The sequence below is a fragment of the Primulina tabacum genome, chromosome 10 (genome assembly GCF_025594145.1).
Source record: "Primulina tabacum isolate GXHZ01 chromosome 10, ASM2559414v2, whole genome shotgun sequence".
Taxonomy (NCBI): domain Eukaryota; kingdom Viridiplantae; phylum Streptophyta; class Magnoliopsida; order Lamiales; family Gesneriaceae; genus Primulina; species Primulina tabacum.
The window spans coordinates 15,187,759-15,201,488 of record NC_134559.1 but is presented as its reverse complement, the minus strand read 5'-3'; the positions used below and the strand labels follow the sequence as shown (position 1 = coordinate 15,201,488).

The window sequence follows — 13,730 nt, the reverse complement described above, 5'->3', positions numbered from 1 at the left end:
TATATATATATATATATATATTATTTTAAAATAAAATCATGTTTATTGTTTGTATCTTAGTAATTTTTGCAAAATTGTCATACATTACATGTTTGAAAGATTTAAATTAGAACATGCATTAAACTATTTAAGAATGTTTAAATTTTTATTTGAAAAAAAAAAATCAATTTTAATATTCTGATCAATATAAAAATATGATTTATGAAATCTTTTTGAGTGATTAACCATTATAATAAAATCAGGTATTAAAGTATATGGCCCAAGATATACCTTATAAGAGTGCCTAAAATTTTAAACTCACACATATTTTGTGAGTGAGTGGAAAGGACTGAGAAAACAGTCTTCGAGCCTTTATTGATCATGAGAGAGACTATCTATTGTTTAGATCTTGAGTTCTTATTTTGAAAAAAAAATGATATTTCCTGAAAAAAAAGGAGAAAAATACAAAAAGAAAATATTGATGATCTATGTAATTTTTAAGTTATATGCTACGACCCATATATCTCTCATAAAATAAAAAAAAGAGAGAAATTTATTGTACAAATTAAATAAATATGTGGTCAAGAATCATAAACTTAGTCTGATTCCATGATGTTATGAAAAAAAAAAATCAGGAAAAAATATATAATAAGAACAACTAAATTTTGAATCAATGGATTTTCTATCTTTTGATTAGTTTGGCTCGTTTGTCTGTCTGCATTCTGTAAACCATTTTTCTGAGCATTTATCAGTATTCCAACTCCATGAGAGAAATCGTTGCCATAAATTGAAACATTTATTAACCTGTGAGGATTTGGAGTTGAGACTCTTACTAGGAATTTCTGAAGGCCGTGTACATTTAACTACCTGAAATAAGCTTTGAATAGATCATCTCAAATTATTTCATAAATTATAATTATGATGATCTTGATATAACTTTGACAGTTTTCAAATTTAATTTAAACACTTAGATAGTTTTGATTACATTTCTATTTAAATTAATCAATATGTTTTGTATTGCTATTAACGCTTAAATTGCTAGGGACTAGCAATAAGCTGGTTGGGAGGTGTGATAAACATAAAAATTGTACATTAATTAAATGTTTTATAATATAAATATAACGTTTTTGTTTTATTAAATGTTTAAATATTATATGTTTTATAATAAATTGTATAAAATATAAGTTGTTGTGTAATTACAAGTTTTTACTATTTTTTACAGGTTCGATAAAACAAGAATAAACTTGGCGTTGCAAATGGGATTAAGATGATTCTTGGACCTGCAGAAAGTTGATGTTAATATCTACAATATTGGTGGCAAGCATGAGATAAAAATCCTCTCACAATTGGGATCAAATTAAGCAACAAATAAAGTTACCAAAGGAGTGGCAATTTTACCATGCTCTAGTATTTTGACCATATCTCTCAAATTACTTGGTCAAATGGTTTGAAAAAAATACCACAACTAGACAACACAATTATCAACATGTTTCTTTTTATGTGAAGAAGCAAATTTGGAGAAGAAGATATTCAAAAGTGATGTGTAATATAATATAATATCTTGGAACACCAATGAAGACTTATGTGTAAAAAAATAATATTTTATTTGTGGTTTTCTCCCCAAATTTGGCTATAAATAGGGGTGAATTATAATGTATTGAGATATCCCTCATTCTATGAACAAACCTTTGAGTTCATAATATTTCTCTCTATATTTTTCCTTTATTTCTTCATTTAAATATAATTAGCATGTTAATTTCATATTCAAAGTTTTACACTTTGAATAATGAATAGCTAACTTCCTAAAGTTGAGATGAAAAGGTGAAACTCTTGGCATGATAATAAAGTTACTAAAAGGTAAGAATCTATGTTTTATATTATTTAATCATTATTTATTGTTTATGTTATATTTATTTCTTAAGCATTTTTATACCCTACTTATAAGTTGGAGTTTTGATTTATTGTTGCTATATGTTACACTAAATTATTGGAACCATTTAAATGTTAGTTTGGTATTACCAACCATTTAAAGTGGATGCCTTGATTTATTATATATGAATATATTATAATATTAAATTCTTGGAACCATTTAAATGTTTGTTCGGTTTTACCAACCATTTAAAGTGGGAACCTTGATTTACTATATATAAATATATCATAATATTAATTTCTTGGTACCATTTAAATGTTAGTTTGGTTTTACCAACCATTTAAAGTGGGAACCTTGATTTAGTGTTTACAAATATATATATAGCACAATAAATACTTTGACACATTTATAAGTTTTGGTATATATTATATACTTATAAGATAATAATATATAACATAATATAAATATGATTATTTAATATATTAGAACCATTTTATTAAGTGGATTTCAATAATGTTCGTTAATGTTAACTTTATTAAAATACCAAGAGTGGATCCTTTAATCTCAACTACTTAAATTAAAATTTGAACAATTAAAAATTACCAACTAAAGATTCAAACCATTAAAAGAAAAAAACAAAAACAAAAACAAAAAGACATTGTAGTGGACTTGTAATTACCTTAGCTTCCCTGTGGATACGATATTCGGACTTACCGAATTATACTACTTGTGGACAACCTGCTCTTAGGAGTGCAACAATCAAAATCGCAACAACGTAGTTCACACCAAGTATGTCGGTAGAATTCACAACTTTCCGGTGTCCAGGCCTCGTCAATAATATGAGCCAGACACTGACCGCGCATAACGTTAATCATGCAACCAACATTGATGAAACACAAGGAAATATTAAATTTTCTTTTTAATGGACATGATTTAAATTTTGGATCTTATTCAAAATGAGATATTTTAATTTTAAAAATTTGTTTCATCATTAGTTTTAAAATCTCGTGTAATGTTTGTTTGTATGTTTGACAGATTCATGCAACTCTTGTTATTATATTAATAATAATGCAAGTACTAGTTATTTATAATATATCACATGAATTATAAGTAATAAAAGATGATCGATAACCGAAAGTTAATTGATCAATATGAACCATATATGGATCCATGTCAAAATGCAAATGCAATATTACATAAGCTTTCAATATTTTATTTTTCTTTGATGTTCAAAACTCTTGAGGATATAGGCACACCATCTTAAAATCTTGATATCCCACTAAATAATATTTACATTAAATTTTCATGACACATTGAGATACAAATTTAGGGGTGGGAACATACAATAAACCAGACTCACTTTAAATAATTATCAAATTATTAAAAATATAATATTTAAAATATGGTAACATAGACCTAGCAAATTTATCAAGGCTCTCGATCATTCTTTTACCGTATAATATCAAAAACTGATATTAAATCCATAATATCATATATTATCAATAAATCATGTATTTTGTAAATTAACAAGAACCTTCATAATTAGAAATAAACTAATAAGTTAAATAAATAACTTCAGTTAATTAATTAATAATTAAATTTCTTGTAAAATAATTTTACCCTAAATAATTAAAATCCAATTCAAATTATTTATTTTATTTTAAAAGAAAATTTTCACAATTTTATCAAATTTTTTTCGAAGACGAATTTGATTAATTTTCATAAAATGTCAACTCGACCCAAAAATTTTGTCAAATTCAAAAATATCCTAGAGCCCAAAAATTTGAGCCCGTAAGGTCCGTCTTTCCATCTGCCAGCCCGCTGACCGAAGCCCTACGTAGAAGTTAATTTTTTTAAAAAAATTGGTTATGGACAGTCGTCGCTGCCCAGATGTGCTGCGGGTTCCTGTACGCGTGCGTTGCCCAGAATTGTTCCGGGCAGCGTGCAGAACAACGCTTTTTTAAGGGATGCTATTTTATAAAAAATTATTATGTGGTTAGAAATTAAATACTCAACACGATTTAAACAATAACAAACTCATACAATAGAGAAATAATTGGCTCTGATACCATTGTTGATATATCGTTTCTCGCGCCTAAGGCGTAGCAAAAGTTTAAAATTTTTTGTTTTGACGTTCAAAATGTTCCTTGGGCATCATATGATTTAAAACATTCATAGGGTATTTAGATATGTTTACTTTTGCGTATTTAACGTCGGCTCCGACTATTCTGGTTTTTAAGCGGATATATCACTTCTTCTAATTCCCTACGAACGATTTCTCATTTGATCGTCTAATCAGGTCCATGATCAAATATTAGATTCTTTGTTTAGATTGCACTAGAGATATGTTAAAACAATTTTGCGTTGAGACTGGATTGCTTGAATTCCAAAAATCCGGCGGCGATGTGGCCGTGAATATTTTCTTGTGAAAATGGGGTGGCCGAAATTTTATGATGGAGAGAAGGATAAATTTTGTCTGCCAAAATCTGTGTGTAAAACTTGTATGATTTCATATGAATTTCAATGAAATATTTATAAGGTTGAACAAGAATCCTTCTCATATTAGGATTCATAATCATAATCTCATTAGAATTCCTATTTTCATTAATTAATTAAAATTCTCATGTTGTATCTTATGCAAAGTCAACTATTGATAACACTATATATATACATCTTGACATACATATACACATATGTACATGTATAGACATATATGTAAAATTAAATAATTATTATTTAATTTCTTAATTAATTGTTTATAAATTAATAAATTAATTAATAAATTCTAGACCACTCTTTAATATTCAATGAGAATCATGTACATATAGTAGTTATCACTATTAAAATTATTATTTATTTAGTAGATTCTTAATTTACTAAATAAATAATTGTGAACTCATTATAATCCCGATCGACGATGTACTGAAGGTATTAATCTTGTTCATATAATGAAAATCGAACGTTTTGAATATCTAAATTTCCAGTGTTGTTTATAGACAGTTTCTTAGATTTCATGCAGTTAGGTTACATTATCGCATTTTGGACTTTGCAATTCCTCCATCTCTTAATTGAAATTTCGTCCTCGAAATTAGTACTCACCGAATAACTGCGGGTAGCGAATCCTCATGTCGGTCTCGGTTTTCCAAGTAGCTTCCTCCTCCAAATGATTTAGCCACTTGATTTTGACCATTTGAATAACCTTATTCTGGAGCCTTCTTTCTTGCCTATCCAAAATTTGTATATCGTAGGCATATTCGGAGTCAACTGCAGAGGTTCATAATTTAGTACATGTGACGGATTCGACATGTAATTTCACAACATCAAGATATGGAACACATTATACACTTCGGCCAACATTGGTGGCAAACCCACTCTATAAGCTAATGTTCCAATCTTTTCTAGAAACTCAAACGGTTCTATGAACCTCGGACTGAGTTTACCTTCCTTGCCAAATCTCATAACACCCTTCATATGCGCTACCTTTACAAATATGTGGTCACCCACTGAAAACTCTAGTTCCCTTCGTCGCTTATCAGCGTAGCTCTTGTGGAGACTTTGAGCAGTCTCCACCCTGTCTCGGATTTTGACTACTAGCTCTGCTTTCTGTTTGATCAAGTCCGAACCAAGTTCTCCTCTTTCACCAACTTCATCCCAATGTATTGGTGATCTACACTTCCTCCCATAAAGTGCCTCGTAAGGAGTCAAACCTATAGACTATTGGTAGCTATTGTTATAGGTGAACTCCACTAAAGGTAACTTCGGTTCCCAACTTCCTTGGAAATCGATCACACAAGCTCGGAGTAGATGTTCCAAAATTTGAATCACCCTTTCGGACTGACCATCGGTCTAAGGATGAAATGTTGTACTGAACAACAACTTTGTTTCCATCACTAAATGCTGACTCTTCCAGAAGGACGATGTGAACCTCAGATCTATGTCCGAAACAATATACACTGGAATTCCGTGTAGTCGGACTATCTCTCGGATGTACAGCCTTGCATACTGAGTCATGGTGAATGTCATCTTAATAGGTAGAAAATGCGCTAATTTAGTAAGACGATCAACTATCACCCGAATGGTATTGAATCCCCTGAAAGTACTTCGCAATGCCACTACAAAATCCATCGTAATATTTTCCAATTTACACTCGGGAATAGGAAGTGGCTTAAGCTTCCTTGCTAGCCTCTAATGATCTGCCTTAACTTGCTGGCACGTCCAACATTCGGACATAAAACGCAAGATATCTCATTTCATGCCCGACCACCAATACAGTTTATGCAAATCTTTATACATCTTCGTACTTCCAGGATGAATGGTGTACGGAGTATTATGAGCTTCCTTCATCACAACCTCTCTCAGTGAATCGCCATTAGGAACCTAAAGTTTATCTCGATATCAAACTATGCCATCCTCCTCGGAATACAGCTTTCAGCCTTTAGATTCATCTCTCAATCTCCATTTCTGCAACTGATCCTCAAAAGACTGACCCTCTCGAATCTTATCCCTCGGAATCAACTGAATTGTCAAAGTAGAAAGATTGGGAGCCTCCCCCCTAGCATACACTGCAAGCTCGAATTGCTGAATCTCTATATGAAATGGTCTCTGAAGTGACAATTGAGTAATAACAGGTGTCTTTCTATTCAAAGCATCAACGACTACATTAGCCTTCCCCCGGATGGTAGCAAATATCGCAGTCGTAATCCTTCACTAGCTCTAACCATCTCCGTTGCCTCATATTCAACTCTTTCTGGGTGAAGAAGTACTTCAAGCCTTTATGATTAGTGAAAATCTTGAACTTCTCCCCATATAAGAAATGTCTCCAGAACTTCAGAGCAAATACTACTGCTGCAAGCTCAAGGTCATGAGTTGTATAATTATTCTCATGAACCTTCAACTGTCTAGACGCATAAGCTGTCACTCGATCATTCTGCATAACAACTTATCCCAATCCGAGCTTCAAAGCGTCTGAATAGAGAACATACTCTCCTTGCCCTGATGGAATCGATAGAACTGACGCTGAAGTCAAAGCTTGCTTCAGCCTTTGGAAACTCTCTTTGCAGTCCGATCCACAAATAAACTTCAAATTTTTTTCCGTCAAGGCGGTCAAAGGTACTGCAATAGTAGAAAAGCCTTGAATGAACTTTCGTTAGTTGCCAGCTAGACCCAAGAAACTGCAGATCTCGGTTACGTTCTTAGGTACCGGCCATTCTCTAACTGCCTCGACTTTGCTGGGATCGACCTCAACTCCATCTCTAGAAATAGTGTTGTAAGGTCCAAAAGCCAACCTACGTAAATCACATGCATGCAAATGAACTAAATTGCTTAATTGTTTTATTTAATTGATTTTAAATGCTTACATGATGTATAATATATGATTAAAGGTCTGATTGCATGATTAAATGATTAGATGTCATGATTTCATGAAAATTGAAGATATTATCCGAATATTCAATAATAGGCGGAGGAAAGGAGACCTGGGACGACCAAGATAAAATAAATATTTTTCAATAGATATTTTCAAGGCCTATTAATATGATTAAATTTTTTTGAAAATGGTAGAGTTCAAATTATTCTACGAGACGAGCTCGATTTTATCCAGGAAACCGGTTTTTGGAATATGTGGGATTTTTAAAAGATCAAAATTATTATTTTTGAAAACTGATTTTTATAAACTTTTATTTTTCAATTAAATATGTATTATTGGGCTTAATTTACCTAAGATTAGTAGGCCCAATTGCACCTAAACTCAAAGGCCCAAAATTTAAGCCAATTAACATGTAAATTAAAATCTATAAAAAAGATTCCTAGGTATTTTTTTTGAGATAGTAGCCGAAATCACACACTTTACACACACTAAAATTCGAAATATTGGAGAGGGAGAAAACAAGTCTTCGTCGTCCGTTCGATCTTCTTTGCGCCCCACGCCGACGATTGCATATTCGAGCGTTCTAAAACGCAAATGCACGTTTCTAAATTCCTTTGACGCATCATTCAAACCATATTATGATTGTTTTGTTTATTTTTGAATGAAAAATATGTATGCACGATTCGATAAACGATGGAACGATTATTTTCAATGTTTTGATGAATTTATATATGTTTGATAAACTTTATGAATTCCAAGGACATGCTAGTAATAGGATGTGTTTAAGGGATAGGAAAAGAGTCGTTAAGGGACCTCATGAAGGCTGGAATCAAGTTGGCCTAGGAAAGAGGAGACCTAGGGTTTCCACATGGGTTTCACGGTGTTTGATTTTGGCTAGGTGGGGGACTCGCGTGCGGCATGGCCAGGGCTTGGGCATGGGCCGTGCTGGACTGTGGTTCAATGTTAGGAAGAGTCCTAGCATGGCTAGGACTCATGGACAGCCGGTAGGGAAGAGCCCTCAAGTGCAAGGACTCATCCCATGAACGCTAGGCGCGATCGCAGGAAGGGGGCGGCTCGGGGCTTGGTTGGGATGATCTAGGGGTGGTCCAGGTAGAGTCCAAGAGGGTCGGGTCAAGGTTAGGTCAAGGGTGGCTCGATCGTAGCACGAGGGAACTCGCGCGACTTTGGTCCAGGTGCGCAAAGGGCTGGTCTCGTTGCTAGGGGCTGGTGCGCTGGGTTAGGCTAGGTCAGTAAGGGTCCAGGAGGCTCGAGTGAGGGTCTGGTCCATGATGGTTCAGTGGTGGCTTGACAAAATCGAGCCATGACTATAAACGTATAAGCTAGGGTTCAAATTTTCGAGCTTAATGTCTAAGGGTTCGAATCGTGGTCCACGGGGGGTCGATTCATGGTTCACGAGGGTATTTTAGGAATAAAAAGTTTATATGTAAAATTTGGGAAGAAAATAATAAAGTAGGGATTTATTCGGAATTTATCAAAAACCCGAGTTTACGTCAAATAAAAATATTAAAATTCTTAAATAATTATTTGAGATAGTCTCGAGTCAATAAAAGTGAGAAAAAATCAAAATCGAGAAATATTAAGTCTGGGGATAAAACGGTCATTTTACACCTGAGTAGTACGAAATGAGTTGCCAGCGTCCCGAGAGATCATAACGCATGTTAAATGATATTTTATAATTTTTATGATGAAAATATGAGATTTTATTATTTATGGTAAAACTGTGCAATTTTTACTGTTAAAAATGCTATTTTACAAATGTAAAAAGGACATAATATTTTGTGATTAAAAAGAAAAGAAAATATTTTGATGGATATGAATTGACTGTGACAAAAAGGATATGATATATGATTTTTGAGAATATCGTGAGGGAGAAGGCCCAGGAGGGAGCCTGTTTACGGGAGGAGGCTCCAGAGAGAGCCCAACGATCGTATTTTCATTTTACGTCGGTGCCTAGTGCTCGTCCCCTTGCGCAATTGTGAGCTAAGATAGATCAGTCAACCAGAGGATAAAGGCTAGTCATTTTCAAGGATCAAACTTCACTCAAAATATATATGATTGAATGCTTTACGATTTACGATTTATTTATGCTTACAATTTTATATTAAATAAAAATATGAATTTAATGCATTTGCTTGTATATGTATTATTTGTCACTCCTGTTTAGAATATGCTGAGTCATTAGACTCAATAGACTTGAATGTTTCATGTGATGATGATATTGAGGGAGGCTCTGACGCTTGAGTGGATCGAGTCCGGCAGTACAATCTCGAGGGACTTTATTTTTCGCATTAGATTTAAATATTTTTTTAAGGAATTTATTAGATATTTTTATGCTCTATTTGAAGTTAGGACGATCATGTTAGAGGTTGAAGTTTAATTTTGTATATTGACGATTTAGAGATTTTTGTGCATTTGAGATTTTAATGTTAAACTATTTTGATTTATGGAAATGTTAAGTGAGTTGAAATCGTGATTTTTGAATTCTATGTTAAATTGTAAAAGAAAGAAAGAAAAAATTTAGTAGGATTTTTGTAACGTCCACTACTCTTTTTTCTTTAAAAAGTACTAGAAATTTTTTTCTTTTATTTTAGCCGATTGAATCTATACATTTATATATATATATATATATATATATATATATATATTTAAAATACCTTTGCACCCTTTTGAAAATAAAACAACCAACTATATTTGAAAATCCAAAGGAAAATAATTCAAAACATAAAATCGTTAATCGTTTACAAAACCTAACTTAGCAATATTTCAAAATAAAACTAACTCTAACATCCTCTCAAACCACTCAAAAGCATCATAAAAATCTTTAACGTAAACTTAAATCATAAACTTAATTTAAATTTGGAAAACTAGCGCTGGTCATCGGACTGTATGCACCTTCAGTTTAGCAAGATCAACCATAAAGTCCCTCAACAACATCAATATCATGCTCACCTTCATCGATCACACCTAGTGAGTCTATTGACTCAGCAAATCTTAACCATGATACCAAATAATATATATACAATCACATGCAATAGTAAAAATACTTTTACATAAAATACTTTTCATGAACATGCATAAACTTAAACATTTTCCCTTTCATCATAAACATTTCCTTTTTCATCATATACGTATACATTTTCCTTTTATTGAGTTCAGATCGTTAATTGTGACTTTCGTATCAGCTGAAGGTCGATGGATCCATCTACGTGTAATTACAGTACTGGGCGATGGGGACATCAGCGACACTCTCACCCGTCAACTGAGCCTTGGCCTATCATATCATCATATCATGTCAAGGAAAATACGATCATCGGGCTCCATCTGAGGCCTTCTCCCGTAAACGGGCTCCCTCTGGGTCTTTTTCCTTCACGATATCTCCAATCATATCATCGTATTAGTCACAATCTCTTCACCTCCTCCAACATTTCAAATTTTCATCACTTATAAAAATTCGTACATATATAAATAAATCATTTTTCTTTTAAACCAAGCATGCAACACGTCTTTTAGCGTTAATGTTTCATCATAAAATTCCATAAACATTTAAAATAAACATTTTAACATATTTTACAGCATTCAGGGAACTGCCAGGATGTCTAACAATTTTAGATGTAAAATGACCGTTTTAACCCTAGAAGCATAATTTTTCGTAATTATCCTTTGATATCGAAACAACGTTCCAAATCATTTCAAACTTAACATATAACCTTAAAATAATCCCATAAATATTCATTGGGCTTAAAACTTAGTTTTTCGATAGATTCCTCGATTCATTTTTAAACTTAGACTTACATCTCGGTTTTGACTCGTATTGACTCGTAACTTTCCCAAACATTACCAAATTTGCCCCAAAGCTTAATAACACCTAAATAAACCATATTCAACACAATTTAAGCTCATCAAGACCTTAGAACCAGCCTATACCATCTACTGAACCCATGCCCTATTTTCGAAAACCCTAATGCCCTATTTTCGAAAACCCTAGGTTGTATGGCCATGCAAGCTTTGACCCTAGCCTTCAAGTAACTGGACCAGCCCCTAGTTTAACACCCTAGGACCCTACTGGATCCCTATGGACCATATTGGACCGAGCCTAAAGGACCTAGAAGCCTCAGCCCTTCAAACCCGATCACACATGCACAAGCGCGCCCCCTTGCCCTCAAGCGATCTCCTAGCACTTCGAACCACCCCTTGTGCAGCCACCCTAAGACAAACATACAGCCCTTACAGGACTCCTAGCCATGACCTAACAGCAGCTACAGCCGTGGCTCACAAAGGAAAAACCCTAGCCGAAGAGTCCCAACCCACTAGGACTCTTAATTTCGTTTCTTATGATAACTGGTCATGTCCAACCTTTGATCATGCCCTTAAGGACTCTAAAATCTAGTGGAATACATCCCCTATGAAGCCCCTACCATGTCATCCCCTTTGTGCAAAGTTAACATAAGTTTTGGATCACAAAAAGAAAATAAATACAAGACTAACATATTTTCCATGCAAACATACATCAATCATGTAATATGGTGTGATAGATGAGAAACAAGAGATTAGGGCGTGCCTTTGCGTATATTACGCACGAAAAATGATTTGCGATACGAGGACTTCGACGTGGAGGAGACCCTATGCTGAATTTCCTTCAAAACCGTGGTTTCTTCTCAACTTTCACGTGTGATGTGTGCGCCTTGGATGCTAGGAGAGTTCTAGTGAAATTTAGGGTGAGGGGCGTGAGTCTTGTAGGGTTTTAGGGAGGGTTTTATTGGCTTTTATTTTAATTCAAACACATGGTGCAAGCTTAGGCCCATTAAGATGGCATAATAGGCCCATTAAGCCTATTAGTGAATATTTAAAATATTTTTTTTAGGGAAGTTCGTGAAAATATTAGCCGAGTTCTTGAAAAGTTCATATTTTAGTCGGAAATCGAATACCTGATTAAAATACGACTCGCGTATAAAAACACCTCAAAACACCATATTTTCGAAAGTTTCATTTAAAATACACCCCACTATAAACAATTAAAAATAATTATTTAATAAAATATTTTCCCTTATATGGCCCCTGGTCTTCGTTCCTTGATCGCGTCTCGTATAACCTTTAAAACATAGTTTTATGCATTCTAATATAAAACTACATTTTAAGCATGTAAACATGTCTACCATAATCAATTTATGCAATTAAAATAATTCAGTTAAAATACATAAAAAATTTGATAACGTGCATGCATGTGGTTCACGTGGACCTTCAAATTTTTGGGACATTACAATTTTAAAGTGAAAAATTAGTGGACGTTTCAAGTGTAGCCCAAGAACGCCACTCTCTCGAGCCAAAACTCGCACTTGCTGAACTTAGCAGATAGCCTTCCATCTTGCAATACTTGTAGACCCGTTCTCAAGTGTTGACTATCCTCTTCTCTGCTCTTCGAGTAAATTAGAATATCATCTATGAAGACTATGATAAGCTGATCCAGATACTGCTGAATTACACGATTCATGAGATCCATGAAGATCGCTGGAACATTGGTCAACCCTAATGGCATCACCATAAACTCGTAGTGCCCATTTCGAATCGTAAAAGCAGTCTCATGAACATCGGACTCCTTCACCTTCAGCTAATGGTATCCCGAACGAAGATCTATCTTCGAGAAAATAGATGCTCCTTGCAACTGATCAAACAAGTGCTCGATTCTAGTTAGGGGATACTTATTTTTTATGGTGACTATATTCACCTCTCTATAATTAACGCAGAGTCGCATACTACCATCCTTATTCTTCACAAATAATACTGGTGCGCCCCACGGAGAACAACTCTGGCAAATAAAACCCTTGTCCAGCAACTCTTGAATTTGATCTTTCAGCTCTTTCATATTAGCTGGTGCTAGACGATAGGGTGCCTTATAAATTAGCATATCACCCGGCATCAACTCAATATAAAATTTCACCTCTCGGTCTGGTGGAATGCCAAAAATATCCTCAAGAAAGACACCAGGAAAGTCTTTGACAACCTCAACATCCTCTAGCTTCTGACTGTCCGGAACAGGTGCTGAAATAACATATGCTAGAAAAGCTTGGCAGCCTCGTCTCATAAGTTTCCTCGCACAGATGCAGGAGATAATCTGCGGCATTTACTTGTTCCTTGCTGCCTCAAATACAAAATATTTCCTACTGGACGGTCGAATAGATACTGACTTCTACCGAAAATCTATCGAAGCTCCATTCGAAGATAGCCAATCCCTACCAAGAATAATGTCGAATTCAGGCGTTGGGAGTATGATAAGATCTGCCTGAACCACATTCTTTTGTAAACGAAGCTCCAAATTCTTCACAATATTCGTAGCAACCATTTGATCACCAGAAAAAATAGAAACTCTAAAGCCCAATTACAAATCCTCAGGTATAATCTTTAGTCATTTGACGAACATCTAGGATATAAATGAATGTGTAGCTCTTGAATCTAAAAATGCATAGGTAGGTACGCCTGAAACAAATATCCTTCCTGCGA

At 34.1% G+C, this 13,730-nt stretch overlaps 1 protein-coding gene across 1 annotated transcript in view; it reads left to right on the top strand.

Annotated features, from left to right (window-relative positions):
* Positions 1–13,730, top strand: part of LOC142504943 (uncharacterized) — an 84,398-nt gene that overhangs the window by 57,844 nt on the left and 12,824 nt on the right. The gene's annotated exons all lie outside the window — the stretch shown is intronic.